The sequence below is a fragment of the Micropterus salmoides genome, unplaced genomic scaffold (assembly GCF_014851395.1).
Source record: "Micropterus salmoides isolate LMB-PRFRI ecotype aquatic unplaced genomic scaffold, ASM1485139v1 Ms_hic_scaffold_3, whole genome shotgun sequence".
In the NCBI taxonomy this organism is placed as follows: Eukaryota; Metazoa; Chordata; class Actinopteri; order Centrarchiformes; family Centrarchidae; genus Micropterus; species Micropterus salmoides.
In genome coordinates, this window is record NW_024042261.1 from 37,661,814 (window position 1) to 37,677,771 (window position 15,958).

Consider the following 15,958-nt stretch of genomic DNA (forward strand, 5'->3'; position numbering starts at 1 on the left):
ATGCAGGGTTGACAATGAAGTGTCTCAGTGTGTCTCAACTAACTAGCTGGCTAATTTCCACGGAGCTTCTGAGGATTGTGCTCACGGCTCTGGAAAATAAACCATTAAGCATCTGTTGTGAACAGCCAGTTTGACTGACATGGGAGCTGAAATGAAAAGGGAGCGTTTTCCCATTCAGCCTTGCATCTCGTAAAATGAAGCGTCGTACTGCACAGCTTATCGTACCAACAGTTGAGTTTCAAACAACATACACACCTAGGTTTAATAAGGTGAACTGAGTGAGCTAAAATACAATTAAATCTTTCCAGGAGTCAGACATTTGTTTTATAGTTGTAATGGCTTGTCTTTTCTGTATTTGTACTCTTTTTTTTTAAAACCTTTTAGTTCAACTGGATTGATACACAAGGCTGATGTCTATTCCCTTTCTGTAATTTTTGCTTTATGTTTTGGCTCCTTTATTTATTTATATTAAATTATCATGTACTATTGCTATTTGTCCCTTTATCTCAAATAGGTATATACACTGGTACCAGACTGCAGAGCAGCTTTTTTCCCCAAGCTATGAGACTTTTAAACTCAAATTCATCCTCAGCACTGCTCCACTAAATAGTTTTTTTATTTCTGTTTACCACTTTTGTAATTGCTTTTATATTGCTGCATATTGTCTGCTATGTAGCAGAAGGAACTCAATTTCACTTTACAACCTGTTGTATTGTGACAAATTAACCTTCCTTGTACCGTGTACTACATACTGAAAGAATTAGTGGTTGGACCCCAAGGTGTGGGTGGGTTACTGTAATATTACTTTTCCCAGTAAATAGTAGTGTGACGGTAATATTATTACATTTACTAATCCAAGTAATGCTGCGTTACTGAACGCACCATTCTGACGTGATTGCGCGACTACACGGCAGGTCAGCAGCACCGGACATTATGTTGTTCAAGTTAGCTGTTAGCCAAAAAACAAATGGAAGACCGGACAACAAGGGAGAGAGTCGTTCTTTCCACAGCTGTAAGTAGCTGCTGCCATTATTGTGTCACAGTCTAAGATGCAAAGAACATTGTCGTCCGTTGTAAACTCTGTGCGACCAGCAAAAAGCTTTCGAGCGCAAACAATTCTACATCTGATTTATTGAAGCATCTGCTAAAGCAGCACAGCAATGTGGAACTCTGCTGCCAGTGATGCTTGGACTCATCGGGAGAAAATGGTGTTAAGCAAAGTGTAACGTTTTGTAAAAGCACTGAATACTGATCTTATAAATAAATGTGCAGAAAAACAGTAGTTCAAAAGTTTTTTTATTTATTTATTTATTTTATTTCAGCCAGCGCCGTTAAACCATATGTTTTGTAAAAAAACACTCTCCTCGCTGCTGCTATGAATACGCTATTAGTCATAAAGTGGGGAGAGACTGCTTTGTTTGGGCTGGTTGGGGGTGAAAGTAATATACGTAACGTAAAGAGTAACGTAACTATAATTGCTTTGATCACCATACTTTTTAAGGATCACTGGGTCAACCAGTCTGTGTATCACTAAGAGGAAAACAGAGAATGTGAGCAGGACATAGAAGCACTGCTGTGAATTGAACAGCTGGAGTGTCAGGTGTTTAATTTACCCTCCACTTAACCTTTTCCTCCTCTTCTCCTCACAGTGTCCCTCCTCCTGCCTCGCTCTAACAGACCTGTTTTACCCCCTGCTCTCTGTGTGTTTGTGTCATTACTCCTTGTTAGATTATGTTTGTGTTTAGCATGTTAGCATGGTATGTTATCCTTACCTGTCCTGAACGCCTTACATATTTTCCTACCACATTTTCAACAGATCTCGCTAGCGGGACACCAGTGGCCTGTCCTACGTTAACTGGCTTATCCAGGTAACCACAGGAGTAACTTTGTGATGTTGGGTGTAACATCCTGATAAACCCTTATCCCCGGAAGGTGGAGATCTCTATCTCTAAACTGCTCAGAGCAGGTTATCTTTGTGGTTAACTCAAGGTTACCCTATCTAAGCACCGCACCTCTGCTCACAATCTTGTTGAGAAAATGCCAGTACATTTGGTAGACTCGTTCGATTTTGTCACACAGATTGTGAGAGGCATACTCCTCGGGGTGAGGGTGTGTGTTTAGGTACCGTCAGAACCCTCTAGCTTCCCCTGATGATGTTCTCTATGAAAGAGATCGATTTTCATCTGAAGGAACTCAGTATCTTTGCCAGCGGAGTAATTCCCTCACTGTTGGACAGTGTGCATTAGTATGAGATATTTTGCCAGCACACACTTTATGTATTCCATCTGTGATGCTGAACATCTGAGCAAGAATACTTTACGCTGTGCAGTGCGCAAGGTGTTACTTAATCTCTCTAAACTGCTGGATGCCATTTAAGCATTTCAAAGATCAAAGAGGCTTTTTATGCGATCACAGGTAATTTGCAATATGACAATACTTGGTGTATTTTAAATATGCATAGGCTATGCCTATATACAGAACACATTACAGAACACATTTTCACATTTTGTCCATAGGAATGCTACAGATGACTGGTGTGATTGACTGCATACACCTCCCATTAACGAAAACGGAAATTATTTCACAGCATCAATGTTCAGATATTTGATCTGACATGTAGGCTAATTTTTTTGTCCTTAACACTTATATTCAAGACAATTGAAGACACATTAGGTGGTGATTTTCTTACAATGCTAGTGTTATAAAATGGTCTGAAATCCTCGATGACATGTGATCACCATTTAATGGTGACCAGCCTGGAGGGTAGGTGGCCTGGTTCAGTGCACAATTCTCACATATTTTGGGAATCCAGTCAGAGATTGGAACAGGGTAAGACAACCACCACCCTATATTGCACGCATCATGCTGTATTGTGACAATTTCTTTCTATCGTTCAAAGGGTGTATTGACGGCCTACTCATGTCTGTGGTGTCTGATGACCCCCTACCATGACCCACAAACAAGGGAACAAAGAAAATATAACAAGACAAGGGTCAGGATAGAGATGACATTTGGGGTCATTCAAGCACACTATGCTTGCTTTAAAGGATTGCGGGTATGTCCAGAGTGAGCTTTTGAGGTGGTGGCAACATGTGTGGTGCTGCATTAACATCGCCACTATTAGAAAACAAAGAGCACCATGACAGCTGCCGATGCCCCCTGATGTAGTGAACCCAGTGGCATTGGATCACCCAAGAGGTCAGAGAGGCCATCGCATAACAACAACATGACCAACATATAGGCCTAAAAAACGCTCAGATGAGGAGCGTGCTGGTGGCTGGAGCACATCATTTATCCCCCTCAACTGTACATATGACAGGCATGTGAACAACATAAAATTATTTTCAACTGGGTAATCCAAACAACTGATTTGAGCTCACCCTGTACGTAAAGGGTGAACATTAAGCTGCCACCAGTGTCAGAGCTGACCCACAACTCTCTGTTATGGGCCTTCCTCTATTGTTGACCATTGCCAATTTCCTCAGCTTGTGAAAAGGTATCAGGAGATGGCCATCCTCCAGTTTTCAGTCTCTGCCTTTTTTCTATTTAATGAGAACACATGAATAGGCTCTTACAAGTATAGGTTACACACCACATCTGTACTCAGTATTTCTGATAAAGGACTATTGTACACACCACTTGATAAAATATTTTTTATTTCATGTTGATGTGTTGCCAGGTGTGCTTTCCACTGGTGTTGTAGCTGAAAATATTGTTAGAAAGGAGTTATACTTAACAGAATATCATTACATTCATACAGGTAGCCCTTCAGCCTAGGTGCTTTAGGGAGTAGATCTTATTTTATTAAGTTTAGGCAATTTCAGAGATGTAGCCCATGTGTAGGCTATGATTGAATCATCCTAATTGTTTTCACACATTAAAAACTTCAGGCACTAAATAAGTGGTCGCTCCAACTCACTTTCGAGGAACTTCCTCACTTCACATCTGATTAATTTTTTCACACTCAAAAGTGCTCCAAACATTGTTCTAAATTACTTTACTACATAAGTAATGAAATGAAAAATCCATTTATGCCATAAAAACTGCTCAAATAGTGGTAGAAAGATTCTCAACATTTACTAAAATAACTAGAATGTAAGATACTAACCTAATAATATCAAGGTTAAATTTTAATTCAAGGTGCCTTAATAGGCCTACCAGACTATACGCTAATAAAATTCAACATGTCAATCACAAATAACAGAAGAGTCTGTAAGACAAAACACAGAGCATATGAAAAGAACACTGTTCCTACGAATTTACTGTCTGCAGTGTGCGGCCAACAAGCCTCCCTGGCTTTGTTGGCCGCCACGGTGTTTGATTTAGCGGTTAAAGTCTCTTTGAACTCCTCATATTCAGCAATTATCCAGACCATTCTCATCTCAGGGCGTCCAATGCCACCACTTTCAGAAAAAGTGACAAAGCGCAGTTATTTGATGCTAAAGGTACCCTTCAGCGTCTGTACGAGATGCTCTGGGGCGTCTTGTACAGAACGGAAATGCTAGCTATCACGTTCGTGTTAAAGGTGTTGACAGCCCCCCAAAGCCCCCTACCCTTACCATAACCATCAGAATGTCCATGCCTAAACCTAAGTCACTGACTTTGTGCATGTCGACTGGCTAACCCTACAGCTGTGCACATCGGCCGTAAGCAGGTAGGGTTAGCCTCAGTTTGTGCTGTGGCGACGTAGCAAATGGTGGCGTTTCCTACGGACGCTGAAGGGTACCCTTTTTCCGCTTTGTCACGCTGTCTGAAAGCATCGGTAATGACGCACTGAGATGAGAACGTGTTGAACTATCAATGTGCATTTGCGCACCAAGCCTCAATTTGCACCAACTCAACAAAAAAACATCGTATACACTGTCGCAGTACCATTTAACACCAGTGTAGACAGTCAGTTTGTCAACTTTGAGTGTCCTTGATAACCCTGAGTTAAATTTGAGTAGGTTAAACTACCTTCATAGGACAGGCCTCAGCTTTGCGGCAAACCCTGCCCCCTACTCTGCCTCTGATTTGCTAACCCCAACCCTCCCCATAACAAACCTAACCAATCGAGGCAAAGAGTACCAGCCAATCAGAGGCACAACTAGAAAATCTGATGGGATAAAACGAATGTTTACGTATGTAGACACAGTTTTATGAAAAGTGAACCTGTAACCACGTGACTACAACCCTCGGATCAGGAGCATTATACCAAATTAACAACACCTGTGGGTGCACACTATATGAACATCGCACACTCTCCCTCTTTCTATCGACTGCTTTCATTCATAAAACCGTTTTTACATACCTAAACATTTGTTTTATTTCATTCAGTGAACCACGTCACAACAGTATACCAAATTAGTCACAAGGAGAGGGAGATGGCCCCAACTAACAGTCAAAAGGCCATATCGAGAAAGGAGTGAACCTTAGCTCAGTAAACAGCAGAACAAAAGCCATTGAGTTCAAGCTTTTTTTGTGAACGACTAGAAGTCGTGTGAACAAAATATATCCCTCCAGGTTGAATGTAACACAACAACCATAAACGAAACAGCTCTGTCTGTATCCGCAAAACCAGACTGGCTCAACTAAATATGCCGCCGGGCCATAGATAGCTGTACCAAGGAGTTTCCGAGAACTCTGGCCTGAGAACTAGCTCCCTGCATCACTGTGTCCATAACCTTTACCATCTCTGGCAGGAGGTCAACCGGGTTTTTGGACTCCAGGTCCCGTATCAGCCCCTCCAAATAAACTAGCAGAAGAGCGTTAGTGTTCGCTAGTCTCGAGGCCATGGCTGTAGACTTCACCACCAACCCATCAGTGGTGCGGCACTTCTTATTCGGGTGACGAGTAACCCTACCGCTACTACTAATTGTAAAGGAGGCTCCAGCCAGCAGCGCAAAAGTCTGGCCCACTTTTTTTGCGCCATCCAGTCTGTGCTCTGCAGCAACATCGAGAATGCTGAGGGCGGAGCGGGGGTACAGTAGCCTCCCTGGGTTGGGCCAAAGACCTCTGGAGATGTTTAACAAAATCGGGGTACAACGGCAGAGCAACCTGCCTCTGGCCCCTGGGGTCCCGGTCCAGTGCAGGCGCTTTCGGTGGGGAAGAGGGAGGAGGAAGACCCGCTGCTGTTGCCGCTTGTGAGCAGAGCATCAACAGAAAAATCACCAGACTCAGCCATTTGGGAATCATTACCCAAAATATTAGCTCACCCACGGGGCGCCCGACACCTACCGCCAGAGAAGAAGGGCGTTATTCATACAACAAAATACGGCAGTGTAAGCTATTGCACTCCGCAGCTCAGAGCGCTGCTCGTAAACGTGTGCTTACCTTTTTTTATATATAGTCAATGGTGCCATCCACACATCAACTTACAAAGACAGTATGTGATCACGCCAGCCAGCACACGACGAGCACAAACCGCTCAATGCAAGGCAGACCAACTGTAGGCAACAACAAACGCGAGGTTTAGCAAGGTAAAATAACACACACTGGTATAAGCTCTTACCGACCAGGAGAATAGAAAGAGGGAGAGTGTGTGGGTGTTCATATAGTGTGCAGTGGATGATGTCACACTCATGGATGTTGTTAATTTGGTATAATCCTCCTGATCCGAGGGGTGTAGTCACGTGGTCAAAGGTTCACTGAATGAAATAAAAAGCATTGCGTCCTTCATGAACTAAAGTGTGGAAATGTTTGACCTGCTGGTAGCTAGACTGAAAATCAGGGGATAGGATTCAACAATTCTTATGCCGAGTTGTCTAGCACCAACAGCTGCAAAAGACAAAAAAATTTTTAAAATAGACGTGCCTGGTTTTATCCAAGGGCATCAAATACTGACGCTTTGAAAAAAACTGACAAAGCAAGGTACCCTTCAGCGTCTGTATGAGACGCCCTGGGCTTTCAAGTAACTCTATTGCCAGGCTTTCTCAAAGCATCAGTACTTGACGATCTGAGATGAGACCTTGTTGATTATACACCCCTTGAGTGTATAATTATATAATAACATTTGTTTGTTTATTATTTGGATATAAATGCCCTTTTTTTTGTAACTCGTGCCTTGAGTCATGTTTGCTAAAAACTACAGTGGCCAGCTGAAGTTGAAAGAATTTTCTTTGAAAAAAAAAACTAAATGATGATATTCATGGAGCATTTTCAAAGATTTACATCTTCAGTAGAAACCAGTTGCCTTGGGTAAGGTTAAGCGCCACTGACAGAGGAAAGAAGGAAGAACACAATGTTGGTATTTGTTGACAACATGAAATATATTTAATAATGCAAGCCTCATCATTTGTTGCTCACCAAGATGGAATATCAATCTGGTTCGAAATGGTTATTAAAAGAAAACATTTTAATGTAACACTGACGCTTCTGTTTTTGTGTGCCAGAGCATTTTTCACAAGGAGAATCTACAAGCCACTGTGATTATAAAAAAAAAAAAAGGTGTCATAAACAATCATTTCATCTCTGGTATTGTATTATTAATGAGTGATGAAACAGAAAGGCCCTGGGGGGCAATTTGATTTAGGTCAGAGATAGCTTCCATGTTCAAACATAAAGGAAAGTTAATTCACAAAAACAAACTAAGAAGAAAATCAATGACAAACCAAACAAGGGCTCCAGAAATGACCAAATATGATTAGTTTAAAAAATGTATTAGTAAAAGCATAGAAAGGAGGTTCAATTTAAGATCAAACTGTTTAAAGATTGAAATGTTTATATTACAGAGGCAGATCTATATCTATATCTATATATATTTGTTTTAATTAACGTAAAAGAAGTTTCCATTTCAGAAGATATTTTTACTTTAAATCAAAGACCATATAGACGTGGTTTAACTAAACAGAGTTTAAAGCTTTCCATCTTTCCAGCCTAACAAGCTTCAGTTCTAAGTGAAACACTGAATGAGAACTGTAAAGTAAGAAGTGTGAAATATTCAAGGGGTAGATTACTCTCATTGGACGTTTAGTGTCTACAATTGTTAACTTAGAATAGTGGCCTAATATCTCAGCACAAGAAATACGTACCGGTATCAGCCTTCAGTAACTTCTCAGCGAGTCACTACAGATTTGCAGATAGCTTAGCAGAAAAACATAAAATAAAAATAAACTGCTGCACTCAAAGCTGTGAGTTGTGAGCTGACTCTTGATACAAGTTCTCTTCTCTCCATCATCCTTTCTTTCTGCTTCTTTCTGTTGGCCATCAACAACAACACACACACACACACACACACACACACACACACACTTCAGTGATTGAGTTGTGTTGGAGCTGCTGAGCTGAAACAGTTGACTGACTTTTCCTTGATAGCCTGAGCTCTCTCTCTCTCTCTCGCTCTCTCACACACACACACACACACACACCGGGCAAGACTGGTCTGTAAACAAATACAAACAGGGGGAGCTGCCATTTTTCTGGATAGAAAGCACTATGACATTTACATTTTCAACTGATTTATATGAATCAGTTTTTATATTCAAGGGTCTGTGATCTTCATGGAGCAGAGAAAATGATTTTTACCCCAAAACTTTTGTGAAGAAAGTTCATGAAACGCTGGTATGTCCGTTGATATGGTGGGATTCAATCAATTAAGGTAATAGTTGTACCCTGTTTACACATTTTCCTTTCAGAAATCTTCACATCATCATCAACCGTACAGTTTAAGTTACATCTTTACAAAACATCTGCTGTTGTTCGATGGTCTAGAAGCTAACTTACATAATGTCCAAAACCATCAACTGGTTACAATACGTAAAGTAGTTTTTGGCATTACTGGGTAACTAGCAGAGTTACAGAGGTAAATAAAATGTTCAGGTGTTGTCAGGAACTGCTGAGTGAGTGCAGCAGGAGTGAGCCCAAATGCAAGACACTGTGAGCTGAGATTGAGTTCCAGGGTTTATTTATCCCAAGCACGACAAACAGGCATGAACAGAACTCATGAGGACAGGAACTGGTACATCCAAAAGGTAGAAACGGGTAGCAGGACAGGACAGGGAATAAACAGAAACACCAGACATTTATACACAGGGACTAACGAGCAGGGCGGGAGCAACACAGGTGACTGGGATCAGGGTTAACGAGGCAGAGACAGAAGGGAAAAACAGAGTGACTGGATGACATGCAGATTACTGGAGGTGAGCAGACATCACACAAGTACAGAATAATGAAAATAACAAACTAATCCAGATCACAACTAAACAAGGAACACAGACCGAAGCTAAGACTTGAACAGAACTCAGGACAGACATGGGCAGAACACAGAAGTACACAGACCAGGAGTAAACACTGAAGACATGAACTAAGGCACAGGACTTAGAACTGAAGACAACCTAGGAACTAAGATACAAGACCAGACAGATATGAAGTAACTTATAGATGCGGATGACTGCAATAATAAAGGCTACACAGAGACTAAAGCAGAATGAACAAAATCAGATTAATAAAACTGGCAGAGAACATAAATGACACCTAACCAACAGACGGAACCCAAGCATGGTGGTGGGAAACTAACACGAGGGACAGGAACAGAACTAAAGTACTAAGGCAGACACCGAGATAACAGGACAGATCAGAACCACCACACAGAACAAGCAGAAGACTGGATACAAGACCACAGACAGATACAGAGAAACCAAAATCAAAACACCGAGAAGGCATGGCCAAAATAATATAACACAGACAAGCTCAGGGCAGGATCGTGACAGGTGTGGCCCTTCTATTTGCCAGGGTTGGGAGGATTACTTTCATTTAGCCTGTATTTGATTTCCTTAACCCTTTTTTGTAGCTTTGCATAAGCTCCACTAGTGTTGTATCAAAGCATCAATTGTGGGCATTGAGGAGAGATGGATGCCAAAATATGGGAATTTATCAACATTTTCTACACAATACCAACAGAAACTGTGTATTACTTAATAGATAATAGGGGTGTGCCAGTCTGATGTTTTCTCCCCTAATACAATTTCTTTCACTGTTGAGCAAGAGAATATACTCGCGAAGAACAGATTGGAAAAGAACTTCACTCTGCCTCATCGCATGTCTCTGCATCTCTACACCAAATCACTTTTTTGGCTGCTTCTTCTTTGTTTTCCTCACAAACCAAAACCAACATGTTTCACTACATTGGTTACACATGTATGTATGTATGTATGTATGTATTACATGTTTTTGTTGTTATGAATTTGCTCTGTTTAATTCAGTTGAAGTGAAGACTGATGTAGCCTGGTCAGCAGACAGTAAGAGCTTTTTCTTTTGGGCTGGAGGGGTGCTGGGTCATCCCCTAAATCTGTTGATTTAGCGCTGGAGTCTTGGAAGACTATGAGGTTGATGAGTCTGGAAGATGAGACACACAACACAACTGATTCTCAAAGTTACTATAAGCTTTGTAGGCTGAATCCTATGATGCTGAATGGCTGCCAAGTAGTGTCCTCTTTTTTTCTAAGGCTCGTCCAAAGCTTAATATTAAATAAATTTTTCTGTCCAAGGTCAAATGAGTGTGACAACAAGGCTGATTTCCTGTGTCAGATAAATAAATAAATTTCTCATATGAAATTCAAAGTGCATTCTAAACATCTCAACAAGTGCAAAGTTTAGATTTTTAGTATATTTTATACAACTGGGTCACACTTTCACAAAGGGTATTGGTCAAATATCATAACATGAAGTACATCCTTGTTGCCATTGCCAAACACACAATAAAACCGAAAAGATGGTCCATGTTAAGACCTGAACGGCTTGAGTGTTATAAGAAAAAAAAACTGCTAAGCACATCTTCCAGGGACAAAATACTGTTGGCATTTTAGTTTCTTACTCTCTTAATCTGACGCCTTTCCAGTGCAGTGCGTGTCACAGCAGACTTCATTAATTCAGTCTCTGTTTATCTCAGATGTTTTGCATTATGATTCATTTATTTAAACTTGTCACATTTTTCTTCCCACACAACTTGTATTATAGGTGTTAAATGAGGCTATTAGTCATGTCGGCAGGATCTAAAACCATGCTTACAACAAAGGGAGGCAGTTTTTAATTGTTTGTTATTGTTAACACAGTTTTGTCTTTGTTTTACTTCTAGTTGTGACAGTCACTTTAACCTGATAATAAAAAATGGTCATTAAGGACTTCACTTGCTGTGAAAATGTGTCAATGGATTCACTATGAGAAGAGGGGCGAGCGTCACTCACACTCACAGTGGTCATTAATTAAGGCTTCAATGGCAAAATAAGTTTTGAAATCCATTAGTGATGCAGCCTGTGAGAGAAGAGAAGTCTTCTTCCTCCCCCTCTCGTGCCACATCACACTAGCATGCAGGGGCCCGTTTCAATAAGGAGGTTCAATCAACTCTGAGTTAAAACTTGAACTCTGAGTTGACTTACCCTTAAAAAGCCATTATCAATGGAGCGCAGATATGAGTCACCGTGGCAACAACGTCAGACAAAAAGAGGTCTGCATATTTCTCCCCAGCAGAACTGGATGTGTTTATGCAAACATATGCAGAATTTGAACATATTTTTTTTTAAAGCAACACGGCTGCAGCGGCGAAGGACAGAGAGTTAGCTTGGGAAAAAATAGCTGCTCGAGTCAACGCGTAAGTTTACATTTTAATTACTTTTATACAGCGTTGGGTGCAATTAATTACTAAGTTATCTAAATACTGTAATTTAATTAAAACAATTCTGTATAAAACAATAGTGGATTTCACATCAAATTTTAAAAGGTATATTTTTAATGTAACCTTCTAGTTACACACTTTGGTCAATTCAAGAATAATTCATGCAATTGTATATTTTTTATTTGAAAGCATTAGAAGTGCAGTTTCTTGTCTCTCCTTATTCAAGTGGTTGAGGTTGATTTGGGATTTAGAAAGTAATTAATAAGTAGACAAAATTAGTAAGTAGACCAATACTTTCTAGAGATAGTAATTATTACATTAATCTAATTAGACTTGATGAAGATGTAATTTGTAGTTAGTAATTAAGAACTATTTTAACTCAACTGTCATAATATCAGACGTGAAACTGGAAGAACAGTATTTTATTAAACCTATTAATTTAATTTTCATGTATAGGTGCAATCCTGCAGGCATTAAAAGAACGTGGACTCAATAATTCAATCAGTAAGCCTTGAGCATATCACAGGTGTAGGGTACCTGGCTTTACAAATATTTGACATATTAGTGTGTCTAAATGTTCATTCTCATTTGACTACTCAGCCAACAGAAAGGGGGGGGGCTGCACCACCACCTCTGACAAATGCAGAGGAGATGGCCCTGAGCCTTAATGCGGGAAGGACAATGGCTGAGGGAGTTCCTGGAGGGACTTCAGAGCCAGTCACTCCAGAAGATTTAAGTGCCTTCATAAAATGTAAGAGCTCTACCCACAGTATGTGTTATTTTTTATATAGAGTTTGTGATATTTCCATTTATATTACTTTGGGTTGGGTTTTTTGTTGGTCCCAACAGATTGGGATGGTAATATCTGTCTCTTGGAGCCTCCTGTCCCAACAGAACCCCAGGCAGTTGTAAGTAGCCTTCTCAATACACCATAAATTATGACAAATAGTTCTATAAAGTGTACTCTATGAAATGCTCATCTTCACAGGATGATGGGGATGAAGAAACCATTTGTGTCTACACATCAAACAATCTACACATTCACATTTATTCACATTTTTATGTGGAGTAGCCTATAGAATCTAAGTTTATATCTATAAATGGTCATTATTATCTCTACCCCCCAGAGTGTGGACAGCAGGAGGAAGGCCCATCAACTTCTGGTGCACAGATGAACACAGTTCAGTGATTTACAGTAAATGCCACACTTTAATTTCTGAATTTTAGAACTACATGATGTAACTCTAATCTACTATTAATTAAAAATTTCAGTTGCCAGTTAAGGAGTTATAGACTTCTTATTAAAAAGATAAGAAGAAAAAAACAGCAAAGAACTTGTATACTTGGACCGCCAGATCCAAAAGGCAGATCTGGAAATCGAGATTCTGAAACAAAAGCTAGAGGTGAGAGTCTGGTCACAGGTGAATTCCAGGAAGTATTGAAACTATATTAAAATCTAACTTTTGGGGGGGGGGGGAGGAAGAACACCATATAAATTGCTGTGATTTTGTGTTTATTCATTTTTGTTTTTGTGGTGGTGGATATCATGATTAATCTTAGACATTGTGGCATATCATATCCCGGACTACCCTTCCATCCTGGAAATCTGCAGGGTTGATGTCCTCAGGGTCTTGTAATTGTAGGGCAGAGTGTTGCTTCCCTCTGATTATGGCAATATTATTATACCCCTTTCAGGGGTTACCCTGAGGTAACGTAGGCACTGCAATCGTGCTTTCAACAGGCCTATGGTCATCTCCACCCGGGCTCTCGTCCTGGAGTGTGCCACATTGAAGCGCTGCTGGAAATGTAACTCCCTACGAATTAATACAGCCTCTTCATCAACAGGATCGTCCGTAGAATGACATGCCATTTCATTCCCTTTGATACTCTCTTCGTGACTGAAATGTGCGCAATGAATGAATGTCCGAAAGAATCAATGAGATGTTTGACACCGCTTCCTCTTTAAAAAAGGGGAGGAGACCAAAAGAAACTCTGGGTTTACCGAATAAAACCTGCTCCCAACCAGGTTAGGTTCACAGAGTAAGTTGCCATGGTAACTGACTCTGAGTATAAGTTACCTCTCTTTCAGAAATGGGCTTGACTTACTCTGCTTTCTCAGGTTTAACATACCTCCCATTCTGAAATGGAAAACCCAGAGTTTCCCTCATTTCAGGGTTTACATACTCAGAGTTTTCACTTAACTTCCTTTCTGAAATGGGCCCCTGCTCTTTCTGTAGTTGTGCTGTTATCAGCGCTGCCGCCAGATATTTTGGACCCTATGAAAGAATGTAATATTGGGCTTGGATCATCCATATAGGCTACACACCTGCAAAACACATTTGATCCACAATAATTAATAACAATAAAAAAATCAGCCAATGTAACCTGCTTATTCTGTGTTGAAAGCTAAAGAGAACAGGTGTGTTTTTGGCCTGCTTTTAAATTGATCTACATATTGTGCAGATCTAACATGAAGGGGTAGGTTATTCCACAGCCGTGGTCCTGCCACTGAAAAGGCTCTGTCCCCTCGGGTGGTGAGCCTGCTTTTAGGGACACTCAAAAGGAGCTGGTCTGCTGACCTTAGAGCTCTGGCAGGAGCATGTATTTCCTGCTATTTTGATTTATATATCCCATTTATCTGGACGAATCCACTACTCTGGTTCATGATTAGGGATCATTCAGAGCACCTGTTGCACCTCAGCAAGGATTGAGTGCGGCTGGGTGATTCCCTCTGGGCCAATCAGATGTGGCGACGCCCATTCTGGAAGGCATGAGACCCTAAAGCAGCCCTGGTGTTTAAATAAATAAACTGTACAGTTACCTGCTGCTGGTGAGCCCCATTTGGTTGTTCTTGTTTAAAACCTCTTCCCCATTCATTCTTGTTACTTTATGGAAGAGGCATTTTTCATTAAACTACTTTCTCCACAGATATCTTTGGGGCATGGTTCGCACACTTGGATAGATCGCACGCAACATGAAGGTTCACTCTGGACTGTAGCAGTCTCTCTCTGTATTGTCTATAATGTTCAAGTTTAAATCTCATTTGGGGTTAACATTGAATTATTATTGTGCTAATAATTATTTATTTTCAATGTCTGTTCTGGCAGAAGTAGAGGTTTAACTTTTAACCCAAAGCCTGGCATTTTTCATCCAGGGGAGAATTGATTGATTTAAGTATTGATTTTGGCTATTTAAACTAAATGTAATGACTAAGAATGTTGTAAGTGGATAATATTCTGAAACCACCATTGTACTGTAGCTTGTGACTGGCTTCAACATTAAGCCAGTATATTATTGTTTCCCTTTTTTGTTCTTCCTTTCAGCCCTTTTCTGGCACCTTGATTTTGACACGCTGTTCAGACATTGACTGGGGGACACTATGTACACACAGAGACAGACTGTCAGCTAGTTCTTACAGTTCTAAAAGACTAGAAAGGCGCTATACAAGTACGGAGCATTTACAGTGTGGCAACTAGGATTGAGCCATTCAATGTTTGTACTGAGTGGTTTGATGTGAAGTCAACCTGAATGATTTTAACAACAAAAGGAATGGACAATCACACCATAATTTATTCATGAAATCCCAAGAGACTAAAATATTATTAGGATCCCTAATAATTTCCTGACATAATTCATGTTCTATGTTCATGTAGGACCCTTCGAATCATGGCCCTCACCCCCACGACCCCCCTTAATGGCGCAGAATAAGGACAATTCCCAGCAAAATGCCATTAGGGGTGAAGCGTCATTAGAAGCTCTCTATCTTCTTTTATTATCATCGACCCATTAGCACTCAATCTGCCAATCATTTGATTCTGATTTGTCTGTTATTAATCGAGCCGCTTTGTTGGAACAAGCAGAGGTGGAGGGTTCGGGCTCACGCTGTGTTTAAAGCGATGTTCCAAAGGTACCACTTTATCTCCCAGATTTGAAAGTGTTTGATGTGGGGTTTCAGAAGGGAAGGGCTTTAAGATGGCTGTTTTGTGTGAAGCGCCACACTGCGCTGCAAAGTGCTGAAAATCAAGCATGCTCACTGAGGATATCAGCCTTACCGACAGTTTGAGAGTGGGCTTGATTCTTTCAAATACAGGGCTCACTTGTTTGGATTTGTGAACTTGTGAGCTATATCCTAGCCCTGAGGAATAACGTAATAAGAAAATGTAAATGGGTAGGAAATAAGTTCAATAATGTCACGGGTATAAGGAGGAGGAGTTGTAAGCAAGTGGGTTAGGAAGAGAGAGTGTGTGTGTGTGTGTGCGCACCATAGTGTTCTTCCAAAACTTTTAAAAAGGACAAAATTTTCATGCCTAGGAGAAAAGCTATCCACATAGTATGTAGGCCAATAAATCTTAAAGTAGCTGTTGCTGTGCC